The sequence below is a fragment of the Cornus florida genome, unplaced genomic scaffold (assembly GCF_030987335.1).
Source record: "Cornus florida cultivar Cherokee Brave unplaced genomic scaffold, ASM3098733v1 CherokeeBrave_3.0.0_Hap2_Chr02, whole genome shotgun sequence".
Lineage (NCBI taxonomy): Eukaryota > Viridiplantae > Streptophyta > Magnoliopsida > Cornales > Cornaceae > Cornus > Cornus florida.
In genome coordinates this window covers 35246252-35259740 of record NW_026775572.1, presented here as the reverse complement: position 1 = coordinate 35259740, position 13489 = coordinate 35246252, and positions in this window count along the sequence as shown.

The window sequence follows — 13489 nt, the reverse complement described above, 5'->3', positions numbered from 1 at the left end:
TGGTATTTACATTCGTGATCTGTATTATCAACTTCTGGACGGATGGATTGTATGCACCGATATGGGACGGTGACATACCAGGAATGGTTTAGTTACAAAATACTAAATCCAACCTGAATTGGAATAAGGGAATGGATTATAGTTAAATCCTACTTATATTTATGCCAAGTCAAAGAAGCTGCACAAGCTGAATGACTAGCTGGATTACTTGTATCTATGTTAAGTCTGTGCAGTTGAATAAGCTGAACAACTTACTAGATTTATTATGGATGGTTATGAACGGATTTTAAATATATTATTATGGTACCGTGACATGAGCTTGAGTCTCAGAGTCGATGGTTAGGGAGCGTATATGCAGTAGGATGCGTAGCTGGCTATGCTGGTTGTGGTGTACCCTATTAGGTTTAGCTAGTCATACCCACTAAAGTGCGTTTTGCACGTTGCCTTCTACTCAGGTTGAGACCCGTATCATAGTCCAGTGAGAGTCCATAGTGTGGATATATCTATATATACGACTTATATAGTTATTGTTGAGTTGGTTAGAGTGTATATGCGTATCGAGTCTCTGTTTGGATTGCAGTAGGTTAAAACTTGTTCGTGGGCCTGACCCACTCTTATTTTTCAGGTGTACATCAGTTCCAGGCTTGAGCTTGTTCGTGCTGAGCAGAGACGGTCACTCATTCTTCCGACGATGTAGGATCTCTCTCTTTGATTTAATTATGGATTTCTTCTAGTTTTATTTCAGTTTGGTTTTCTTATTAGGGGTCCACTAGATGGATTCCCGAGTTGTACCTTGGAGGTTTTGGAGTTGGATTATTATTATCTGGGTTTTTAAGTATTTAATTTTAAAGGATTTTATATTTTAGATTTCTTTCAGCTTAAACTATTATTTCTTAATTCACTTTGTAATCTATGCTCGTTTTAAAATATTAATTGTTTGATATTCCCTTGGGTTTGGGCATGGGCCTGATCAACCCGCGTCTCGAATCTGAGGGGTATCACAGTTGGTATCAGAGCACTCCAGGTTCAAGTGTCTCTAGGATGTTTCGTATTTAGACTTTCGCGTAGCATTTTCTCTTGATTAGAGCTTAAGTTTAGGATTCGTTGTATTTTTACGGTCCTAGTAAATCGTACTGATGTCTATCTTCTATGTTAACAGAATGGTTAACGCTAGAACCAGACGGAACCGTAGGCAGCGAAGGGAAGCGGCACGTAGGAAGCAAGATCTCTTATAGCATCAGGTAATGGGGGAGGAGCAACAACTACCTAGGTTTCAGGAGGAGCAAAAGGAAGATGGTTGGCTACAGATAGAGCATGAGGAAGTTCAGCTAACTCAGGAGTCTCAGGATTGGGGCTACAATCAAGGAAGGAAACCAGAGTTTTCTCTACAGTTAGTTTACACTATTGTTCAAGCTGTAGCGGAAGGCATAACAACTGCACTTCAGAATCAGCTACACGTTCCGCAGACACTAGAAGAAGTGCCAGTGGTGCAGAATGTGTTTAAGGGACATTGTTATGCCTGCGGAGATTATGGCATACAGCCAGACAATGTCCTGGGTTCGCTCAGAGACAGCAAAATGGGGGACCACAGACAGGATAGGATCAGTCAGAGGCTAACCAGCAGAGGATACCGTTTGGTACTTTTAGGGGTACTTGCTATACTTGTGGGGAGATTGGCCACACTATCAAGTAGTGCGCTAAACGAGGAGATATCGAGCCAACCAAGCAGGACGGTACCAAATCTCAAGGACGATGGTTCTTTTAGGATTAATTTTAATTACTAGTAGTAAAGGAGGTATTAATAAAAGTATTGTACGGATTTAATCACGTACACTAAGTATTTTGTTAAAGAATATCTTACGAGTATTCGTTTGACAGTTTATGGTTTGGAAAAGTATTTAATAAAGTGAACTAGCGGTTTTGGCTATCTTTATTGTGTTTTATGGTAGTATTTTGTGATTTATACACATTTGGTTTATTTAAACTATGTTGGATTGTGTATGATGTGATGATAAAAGAATATCACAGTAGAGTGATTTGTATTTAAGTAAGCACATAAAGCTTTGCTTATAGGTTCGTTGTATTAAAACGAAACGATTACCAAGGAGTTTATAAAAGAATTTGTGTAATCAATATGGTAGGTTTGGTTTTAAAGGCGAACTTTCTAGGATAGAACAATAATCTAAAAGTGGGTAGATTTTGGAGTATTTTGGATGCTTCCTGTGTATTGCTCTACGAAAAATTTAGCATTTTGGTTTGGGTAGTTTAGTTGGTGACACTAGATATTTACAGGCTCAAATTCTTAGCCAATCTACTGGTTTTAGACATGTACACTTGTACAGTGTTACTTGGGATGGATTGGTTATCACACTACCATGCCCAAGTTAATGGTTGTGATAAGTTTGTTGTTTTCACCATACCTAGTCTGGATATCTACGTGGTTGATATGCCATGTTTTAACGGGGTCATTAACACTTACTTGTACCATACGGAGGAAGAAACGGAGGAAAGGATTACTGTATCTTTGGATTGTATGCCAATTATACAAGACTTTCCAGATATATTTCAGGAGATTCTAGGGTTATTACCTAGTCACGACATCGATTTTGTAATTGACTTAGCTCCAGGGCGCTACACCTATTGCTAGGGTACCATATAGGATGGCACCAGTGGAGATGAGTGAGCTGAGGAATTAGATTCAGCAATTACTCAGCCAAGGTTTTATTCATAGGAATACTTCACTCTAGGGAGCACCGGTTTTGTTTGTGAAGAAGAATGATGGTTCACTTTGCTTGTATATCGATTACAGGGGGTTGAACAAGGTTATTATTCGTAACACGTACCCTTTGCGTAGGATTGATGATTTGTTAGTTCAGTTAAGGGGAGCTACATATTTCTCCGAGATTGATCTACGTTCTGGGTATCATCAGCTGAGGGTGAGAGAGCAGGATATTCCTAAGACAGCGTTTCTTACGAGTTATGACTCTTATAAGTTTTGTGTCATGTCGTTTGGGACGATTAATGTACCAGCAATTTTCATGGATTTAATGAACCGAGTTTTCAGGACTTATTTAGATCAATTTGTCATTGTTTTTATTGATGATATCTTGATCTATTATAAGTTTGAGGACGATCATGCGAGGTATCTTTGCATAGTCTTGCAGACGCTTCGTGAGCACCAGTTGTATGCCAAGTTTAAGAAGTGTGAGTTTTAGCAGCGGGAAGTGAAGTTTCTGGGTCACGAGGTGTCAGAAAAGGGAATAGCAGTGGATCTAACCAAGGTTTCAGTGGTGGTTGAGTGGGGACAACCTATTTCACCTACCGAGATTTGGAGTTTTCTCAGCTTGGCGGGATATTATCGAAGGTTCATCCAGGGGTTCTCTAAGATAGCTGGACCATTCATGCACCTGACTAAGAAGGGTGTGCGGTTTGTATGGGATGAACATTGTCACAAAGCTTTTTGATGAGCTGAAGACTAAGTTGACTTCTGCACCGGTTTTGTCTACCCCACAGAGTGGGATAGAATATCTGGTATATACAGATGCTTCTTTATAGGGTCTTAGATGTGTTTTGATATAGGAAGAGAGACCAATTTCTTATGGATTTCGGGAACTTAAGCCTCATAAGCTTAATTATCCAACGCATGATTTGGAATTAGCAGCTGTGGTCTTTGCCTTACGCATTTGGAGGCATTATCCGTTTGGGGAGTTCTTCAGATTATTTAGTGATCACAAGAGTCTGCAGTATTTGTTCACTCAGCGGGAACTGAATATGAGACAGCGCAGATGGTTGGAGTTTATAAAGGACTATCATTTTTCTATACAATATCATCCAGGGAAAGCGAATGTGATGGCTTAAGGTACAAGGGACGCTTAGTGGTATCTTCTGCTGATGAGTTGAGAAGGGATATGATGGTTGAGACTCATCACTCTGTTTATGTTCATCCAAGAGGGGATAAAATGTATCAGGATATGAAGCAACAGTTTTGGTGGGCATGTATGAGGAGGGATAATTGCTTTTTTTGTTTCTTAGTGTAGTACTTGTCAGATGGTTAAGATTGATCATCAGAGGCCGCCAGGAGCTCTACAGCCACTACCGATAACGGAGTGGAAATGAGAGAGCATTTCTAGAGATTTTGTAGAGGGATTGCCCAATGCTTTTAAGGGACATAATTCTATTTGGGTCATCGTGGATAGGTTGACCAAATCAGCTCATTTCTTACCTATTTGCACTAACTACACTTCCGAGCAGTTGGCGAGGCTTTACATTTCAGAGATTGTGAAGCTACATGGTATCCCATTGTCTATTATATCAGACAGGGATTCAGGCTTTGTGTCTGGATTTTGGGGCGAGTTTTTAGCAGGCTTTGGGTACAGAATTTCATCTTAGCACTGCTTATCATCCTCAGATTGATGGATAGACTGAGAGGGTGAATCACATCATGGAAGATATGCTTCTGTCACGTGTTCTTGACTTCAAAGGCCACTGGGAAGATTATTTGCCACTTGTGGAGTTTGCGTACAATAATAGTTTTCAGAAGACTATTGGTATGGCACCATTTGAGGCATTATACGGCCGACCATGTCGATCGCCTATTTGTTAGATGGAAGTTGGAGAGAGAAGGCTCTTGGGTCCTGAGTTCATTAAGAATACTTCTGAGAAGATTGCTCTTATTAGGGATCGCATGCGTACTGCTCCGAGTAGGCAAAAGAGTTATGTTGATCGACGTACTCGTGCTTTGGAATTTAGGGTTGGGGATCAGATTCTACTCAAAGTGTCACCTATGAAAGGTGTTATGCGCTTTGGGAAGAAAGGGAAGTTGTCACTGCGGTTTGTCGATCCATTCATGATCATGGATCGTATTGGAGCTATTGCTTATAGGTTGGCACTTCCGGATACTTTGGATCACGTTCACAATTAGTTCCATGTTCCATGCTGCGGGAATTTCTGCGCGATGCGGATCGGTATCCGCATATCGATGTTGGAAAATTTTAAGTTGTAGCTTGATGCAACTTCTTTGGAGGCACCGTGTTGTCTTGTCGACCGTCGAGATCAAATCCTTCGCAACAAGGTTCTCCCTTTGGTGCATGTTCAGGGGAGTCATCACAATGAGGGTGAGTCTACTTGGGAACGGGAGGATGTCATTCGCTCGTAGTTTCCTAAATTATGGGAAGAAGGTAAGAGCGAATTCCAAGGACGGAATTTCTTTTGTTAGGGGGAAGAATGTAATACTCCTAATTTTAAAAAGGATAGTCCAAGGATGGTCCTGGTATTTTTAATTATTTAATTTGTTGCATTTTAATTATTTAAATTGTTTTATTGCTTGACTATTTGAATTACTTAAATTATTTGAATTATTTAAATTATTTGAATTACTTGAATTATTTGACTTATGTGAATTAGTTGAGCTATTTGACCTAATTTTAAATTGGTAAGTTGTTTAAATGACATAATTTTTATTTCTTTGAATCATTATTTTAATTTAATTATTTGTTTTCATTTAATGATTTAGATTAGGGTTCTTTTAAGAAGTCACGTATGTAGCCGACATAATTCATTAATTAGGTTTTCTATGGCCAACTAAGGATTTAGTGTAGGGTTTGAATTAAACTAGGGTTTGGTGTAAACCTATAAATATACGTCATGAAGTTCTGCGATTTTAGAACCCTATTCACGACAGTGGAGGCGGGAACATACAGTGGGAGTCACCGGAAAACTTAGAAGACTACGTTAGGATTTTTGAACCAAAATCTCAAAGGCAAGTTCTAATCCTATCTCTTTTCCTTAGGCTCGTGTACTTTGCATGTCTAATACAACTCCAGGAAGATAAAAATAATTAAAATTAATCTGTGTCTTCGTGTCTTCGTTGTTTTATAACTGATTATAGTTGTATGGTTTTGTACTGCTTGTTTTGGGGTTTTCTTGTTTATCCTTTAACTAAATGCATGTAAATTGATGTATTTAGTTTTTTAATTAATCTGGAACACATGAGAATACAACAGAATTGAATGGAATCATAGGGTTGAATGCTTAAAACAGAGAGTGTTCAGGAATAAACAATTACTTCGTTCTAAGTTTCGTTGCGTAGTTGTGTCCCGATGGATAACTGTGTTTGTATAAAGAATTTAATTGGCTATTAAATATACTAGAATCTAATTTAAACACTTAGGAACTCTAAGAATGAAGAACAGTTCGTCGAAAAATCGCCGGACGTGAAAGAGATGAAGAACAAAGAAGAGACGGCTCAAGATTTCAGAGAGCAGGCTCTTCCAGACAAAGAGTAGGCTCCATGGAATCATGGAGCCAGCTCTAAGGGGTCTTGGAGTGCCTCCATGGGTAGGAGAGCTGGCTCCAAGATGAGAAGAGCAGCTCTTCCCTCGGGTATGCATTTTTTTTGTTTTTTGGCTACGGTTTTGGCTACGGGGCTTGGATTTTCACGTTTTCAGATTCTGTTGGAAGCTGTATTGGAGTGTTTAGAGATGTTTTAAGCCTTGTTGAACTTAAGATGGTGGGTTTAATGCATAATGAACCATAGATGCTAATAACTTGAACAGTAGTTAATAATGGATAAAACTGTTGTTATTTCAATTGTGGAGGATTTTAATGTTTCTAAACCTTGGGTTAATTATTCTTTGTGAATGGGAATTTGTTTAATTCTGTACTAATAAATAGTAGACAAGCATGATAATTAATATTATACTTGTCATGGAATAAGGAACGGGAGAACGAATTTTGTGTAATCTCAGGTGTTGGAGAATTCTGCATTGGTAATTCGATATAAGCATGATAGCTTATCTATTTATTATTTGTTCAATATAGAATTGATTGATATATCTCATGATAAGAGTTATCAGTTACTGGAGTAAGCATAATGATTATATGCTTATAATGGATGAACTACTTATACATATGTTGACTGTATTAGAAATTCTTGGATAATTGCGTAATGGAGTAAAGTAAGCATGATCAATTTAATATTTTGACTCTGCTTATTGTGAATTTGTTGGTATTTACATTCGTGATCTGTATTATCAACTTTTGGACGGATGGATTGTATGCACCGGTATGGGATGGTGACATACCAGGAATGGTTTAGCTATAAAATACTAAATCCAACCTGAATTGGAATAAGGGAATGGATTATAATTAAATCCTACTTATATTTATGCCAAGTCAAAGAAGCTGCACAAGCTGAATGACTAGCTGGATTACTTGTATCTATGTTAAGTCTGTGCAGTTAAATAACCTGAACGACTTACTAGATTTATTATGGATGGTTATGAACGATTTTTAAATATATTATTATGGTACCGTGATATGAGCTTGAGTCTCAGAGTCGACGGTTAGGAAGCGTATATGCAGTAGGATGTGTAGCTGGCTATGCTGGTTGAGGTGTACCCTGTTAGGTTTAGGTAGTCATGCCCACTCAGGTGCATTTTGCATGTTGCCTTCTACTCAGGTTGAGACCCGTATCATAATCCAACTAGAGTCCATAGTGTGGATATATCTATATACACGACTTATATAGTTATTGTTGAGTTAATTAGAGTGTATATGCGTATCGAGTCTCTGCTTGGATTGTATTAGGTTAGAACTTGTTTGTGGGCCTGACCCACTCCTATTTTTCAAGTGTATTTCAATTCAGGGTTGAGCTTGTTCATGCTGAGCAAAAACGGTTACTCATTCTTCCGACGACGTAGGATCTCTCTCTATGATTTAATTATGGATTTCTTCTAGTTTTATTTTAGTTTGGTTTTCTTATTAGGGGTCCACTGGATGGATTCCCGAGGTTTACCCTTAGAGGTTTTGGAGTTAGATTATTATTATCCAGGTTTTTAAGTATTTAATTTTAAAGAATTTATATTTTACATTTCTTTTAGCTTAAACTATTATTTCTTAATTCGCTTTGCAATCTGTGTTCGTTTTAAATATTAATTTTTTGATATTCTCTCGAGTTTGGGCATGGGCCTGATCAACTCGTGTCTCGGATCCGAAGGGTATCGCAACTAACAATTGAGAATGGTGCCGAGATTCTACCGGTGACAAAAATTGCTCCGTTGGCAGGTCCGCATTAATGTTGTTAACATTGTGAGTTTCAATGGCTTCTTGTCTGCAAAGAGGATTCGACTTGGGTCTATTAATGATGACTTTTCTGACTTTGCTTGGTAGTTCATTTGGAGAAATTGTACGCTTGGTCGACAGTGAGGTCGGTCTTTTATTTTTGAATGGATCAATATATACGCTAGACCACTATTTGGCATATGGTTTGGTCACTGAGGACTTTTGGTGGCTGGAGGTTGAAGGAAGTAACGCATCACAACCAGAAGAGTAATGAATGGATGAGTTCCAATGCTTTAAAAACTCTTCTAAGGTGCAACAACGAAATTCATTCTTTAATTTTCCAGGAATATCTTGGTGGTACCCAAATTGCCGGCTAAATCTGTGTGGACTATATGGCTCAATGATGAGACGGTCATTTTGGCGCAATGTCAAATAACAAGATCGAAGACTGATTAGGGTGTCAGAGTCAGCCTTTATCATATTGCCATTATCCACAATGAGTCGCTATTTTGCAGATCTTTTAGCCATACGAGTTAAATTTATTCATTTACATTATCTGAATAAATTTTGTGCTTCAAACTCGTCAAAGTATTGCTCCTCCTTCGCGTGCATATAATGTCATTCTAGGCCAATAGTTGATATTAGGAACGGTGAAATTAGTTCTGAAATATTCACTCAACCATCCGAATATATAGTGTATAGGAAATATCGCAGAGCAGCTTCCAGAATTTGGTGAGGAAACAATTTCGTTTAAGCCTCTATAAATACTGGACAAAACTGGGATGGAAAGACAAATGTTGCAACCATCTACTAACATACTTGCAACCTTGAAAGTCCCAGGATGAATCATATTGCTAGGGTGTGCAGGCAAGGCAAATTTGCAGAGCCAACATGCTAAAAAAACTGCTAGATAAGTAATGTCTCTCGATACTTCATCTACACCAAGGTTGATAAATACTTCCTTTTCTTTGGTGGACATCGACCAGATAGGGGGGATCACACCAGATGGGTTTTCAGTCCTCATAAGACGTTGAACTTTATTTTTTGTTGATCTCTTTGAAGGTTTGGCATGCCTTGATGCACCTTTAAACCATAAATTAATCCAGTCAGATATCTTCACATTCTGATCTCCTTTATACTTCTTGGAAAGTCTATGGAAGGCCAAAAATAGATGTTGACAACTCAATGGGAGAGAGTTTTTGTTGTTGCCTGATGAGCGCTGAAAAGTGCGTATTTAAACCCCTTAAGCTTAGGCATTCTAGTCCTTTTATCTATCTTACTTTACCGTTTTATATTGATTTTGTATTATTTCTATTTTTAGGCACTTATCTCAAAAATAAGCTAACTTAGCCAAATAAAAGCTTAACTGAAGCAATTCTGGAATTAAACAAAGTAAGGAGCAAAGTGGAGAAAGAAAGAAGCAAATGAAGCCAAACGGGGGAAGCAGCAAAGTTCGATCGATCCAACTTCAAGGTTCGATCGATCGAACACTGATCGATCTCAGTACTTCAAGATAGATCCAAACCTTAACCCAAAGCAGAAAGTTCAAAGTTCGATCGATCCAACACCACCCTTCGATCGATCGAACACTTGTCCTTATTCAAATGATTGATCTTATCCACAGCTGTACCACCCACAAACCACTTTTGTCTTTTTCCCAAAAATACCTCCCAAAATATCTCGAATTTGACTTTTCCCAAAAATCCCAACCAGTTGGATCGATGCAGCCTAAGTTCAATGGATCTCAACCAAGTTCGATCGATCCAAGTCCTAGGTTCGATCGATCGAACTTCCTCCAGTGCGAAAAAGTTAAAAAGCCATCTTCTGCAATCTGTCCTCTATCCAGTCATTGAGGAATATTGTGTGCACGACCCCAGCTCATTTTGTGTGTCACTTGACCTACCTATAAAAGGAATATGATGCTCTTTTTGAGATATATACAATTCTAGGGATTATTCTAAGAGAAGGCAAGTCTTAGGGAGGAAGAAAAGGAGAAGGAGGCTAGAGACACCATTTTCATCAACAAGGAGCAGATTTCTTCCATGGAGTTAGCCCTTGAGGGTTGGAGCAACATCACCATAAGTGGCTAGACATCCTCTTGGGGCTAAAGTTAGCCCCAAGCATGCTTTCTATATCTTAATCTTGTGTATTATTGAGGGATCAGTGTTGTAATTAATGTTTTGACACCTTGATATATATAGATCTTGATTGTTCAATGATTTATGTGGTTAAATGCTTTCAATTGATCATTTCATTCTATATGTCTATATATGTTAGAGTAGATGTTCATGTGTTTGTCTCTAGATTTTGTGTTATTGATGCATATCTATGTGTATTGATGCTATAGATTTAGAGATTGTCAAAACATAGTACTTAATGGAATGCTCTTGTGATTTTCTTGATGGTTCATACTTATTCCTTGATGGATTGTACCTCTCCCTAGTTTATTTTCATGCTAGTAGTGTAGATGTAGTGTAGTTATAGTGTAGTGTTAAATGGGAGGATAATATATGCTTGTTGTTCGATGATCCATGCTTTTGAATGCAAGTAGCATATGTCTCTAACCTTGTGTTGTATTTGGATTGTGAGCTTAATGAAAGGATTAATGACTTGTTTTGGTCTATTGTGTCTTTCACATGTTGTTTAGACAATATATGTTTCATTGCTTAGATATATTATGCCTTTCACATGATGTTTAGACAATACATGCTTAACTAGTCATCCTTACTTGTTGAATCAACCAAACACACACACACACACCATTTACCCTCATTAGTCACTTGTCAATGGTATAGAAATGCATTGCGTGGTGGTGATCTCTAAACCCCAAGACTCTTCTCTCTCTTACTTACTCTTAGTTGCATTCTTTTGTTATCACTTAGTTTAATTTAGTTGCTCTCTAGTCTAATCAACTAACCAACCAATTGTTTGATCACTCGACCTACTAGCCCTAATAACGATTCCACAACCTTGTTCAACCCTCACAATCCTTTGGGACAATCCCTACTCACTCTTGCTACTTTAGTAGTAGTGTTGGTAATGGTTTTTATAAATTTAAACTTGACCTAAAAGGCTTTTCTTGAACCGCACATTCACTACATTATTTTGGCATATATCAAGCGGCCCTGTCATTGCCAGCTCTCGAGAGTTCGTCTGCGCAAGGAATAACTTCATCATAGATTGTTCCTTGATGAGGGAGACCGACTACCATATATAAATCTCGAAGGGAAATTGACAGCTCGCCAATAGAACAATGAAGAGTATTAATGGCTGGGCACCAACATTCAAGGAATGCTTTGAATACATCTTCATGGCGATCATAGGAAAATAGGGAGGCGAATAGAGCACCATATAGTTGTTGTTTTGATAGAAAGTTGTGGAAACACGCCAAGACATCTTCTAACCACTCCCAATATAGTTCGGTGTATTGCAATTCAGCAGAAAGTTTATAGGGAATACTCCATGATATTTCCTTCACCTGAACATTAAGACCCAAGAGTAAAAACTGGGTTGCCTCGACAACTCTCTCATGAAGTGGAGAATTTAGTATCAAGGCTTCAGAAATAATAGATTATTTATTAATCTGATCAAGATCAAAGTTAGTGATTTCGCATGTGGCCGTACATGTCCAATGAGATGAACAATGTTTATTGCCAAAATCAGGCACTTGAATGGCATTACGACCAAAAAGTGAGTCATATACACTTAATGTCGTTCCTTGGACTTGTTGACTATTTTCGCTCTCTAAGATAGTTATCTTATGCTTTGCGAAATACTTGAATACCACCATAATGGAACAACGAATAGATTTTGAAGCTCGATCGGTGTTGTCTAAAAGGAGGATGTCAATTTCTTCTACGATTGACAAAGTCAAGTTGCTTTATCCAATCAAGCCCTTCAAAAAAAAAAAAAAAAATCTCCAGGAAGCGTGGTGGAGGAGGAGAAAAAAAAAAAAAAAAAAAAAACAATATTCCTCCAGGAAGTGTGGAAGAGGAAAAAAAAAAAAGAAGAAGAAGAAAAGAAAGAACAGTCATACCTATGTGTCCAGAGCTGATTGAAATTGATGCCAAACCCTAAGACTTGGGTGTTATATATAGGCAAGGGATTTGTATAAATTGGAAAGTAAAATTCCAATCCGAAGTGGGATTGGAAAGGCAAAAAAAAAAAAAAAAAAAAAGAAGAAGAAGAAGGAAAGTTAGATACTTCAAGTCCCACTTGAAAAAGGAGACAAGTCTTGTTAAGCTTGGGACTCGAAGTGGGGGCAATTTGTAGACACTAAAATTTTAGTGGACTTTGGTTTTGCCAAATGGACCCATTAAATATGGGTCTAATGTTTAATTAAGTTATTTAATTGGCCAAAACTTGGTCCACTTAAATTATTTAATTAGCCCAGTCCAAATGGTTAAATAAAAAAAGAATAATTATTCGTAATAAAATATATTTGAAATAATTATTTTTAAGGATAATTATCATAATATAACCGGCTCGGTCCAGTTATTATTTTATCCTTATCAGGAGATGACACGTGTCATCATCCTATGGATCCAAGAAGCCTATAAATAGAGGCCTAGATGTCAATCATCATATGGATCCAAGAAGCCTATAAACAGAAACACAAATTCAGAATCCAAATTCGAAAGCGAAGAATATCAAGCACGTCCAACAATGTGCCATTCTTCATCAAATCCCACGGTGATCAACAACAAGCACATCTAACGACGTGCCGTTCTTCATCAAATTCCACGGTGATTCAAGAACAAACTCATGCAACCCTTGGATCTAACCAACAACAAAAAGGAGATTGAATCAGAGGACCATTCTTTTTGTAAAAGATATCACAAAGGATTGTACTCCAAATATTTCTGATTTAGTAAATTATTATTTTGCCCATATTTTGTCTTTATTGCAGAGTACAAAATTTGTGTGTACATGCATACTTATGATAAGTTGTATATTTGTCGTGATGAGAATGATTATATGACTTAAATACTATAGAAACCTTGACGCATGACCTCAGTTCCTTTTTATTCTTGTTATGTATTTTGTGGCTCAAGTGAGTCTAAAGTTGACGAGTTAGGCAACTTCTACTGAGCCTCCATGCTCACCTCTTCTTTTAATATTTTTCAAGTCATGTCAAGGATGTAGTAGATGTATTACCCCTAGTTTTCAAAAGGATAAAATGGGATTTTAAATTTGATTTTATGTGCATCTTTATTTAATTATGTGACTTGATTAATGGTGAATTTGTTTTATGTGTATTTGCTTAATTGATTTATTAGTTATTTGTGTGTATTTAAATTAATTGTTAATTGTAAATTGTGTTACTTTAATAGTTTAATTGTGATTTAATTATAAATTGTGTTTAACTGTTTTACTTTAAATTGGTATTTTTAATTATGTGCTTTATTTAATTAGCTTGCAGGATTTA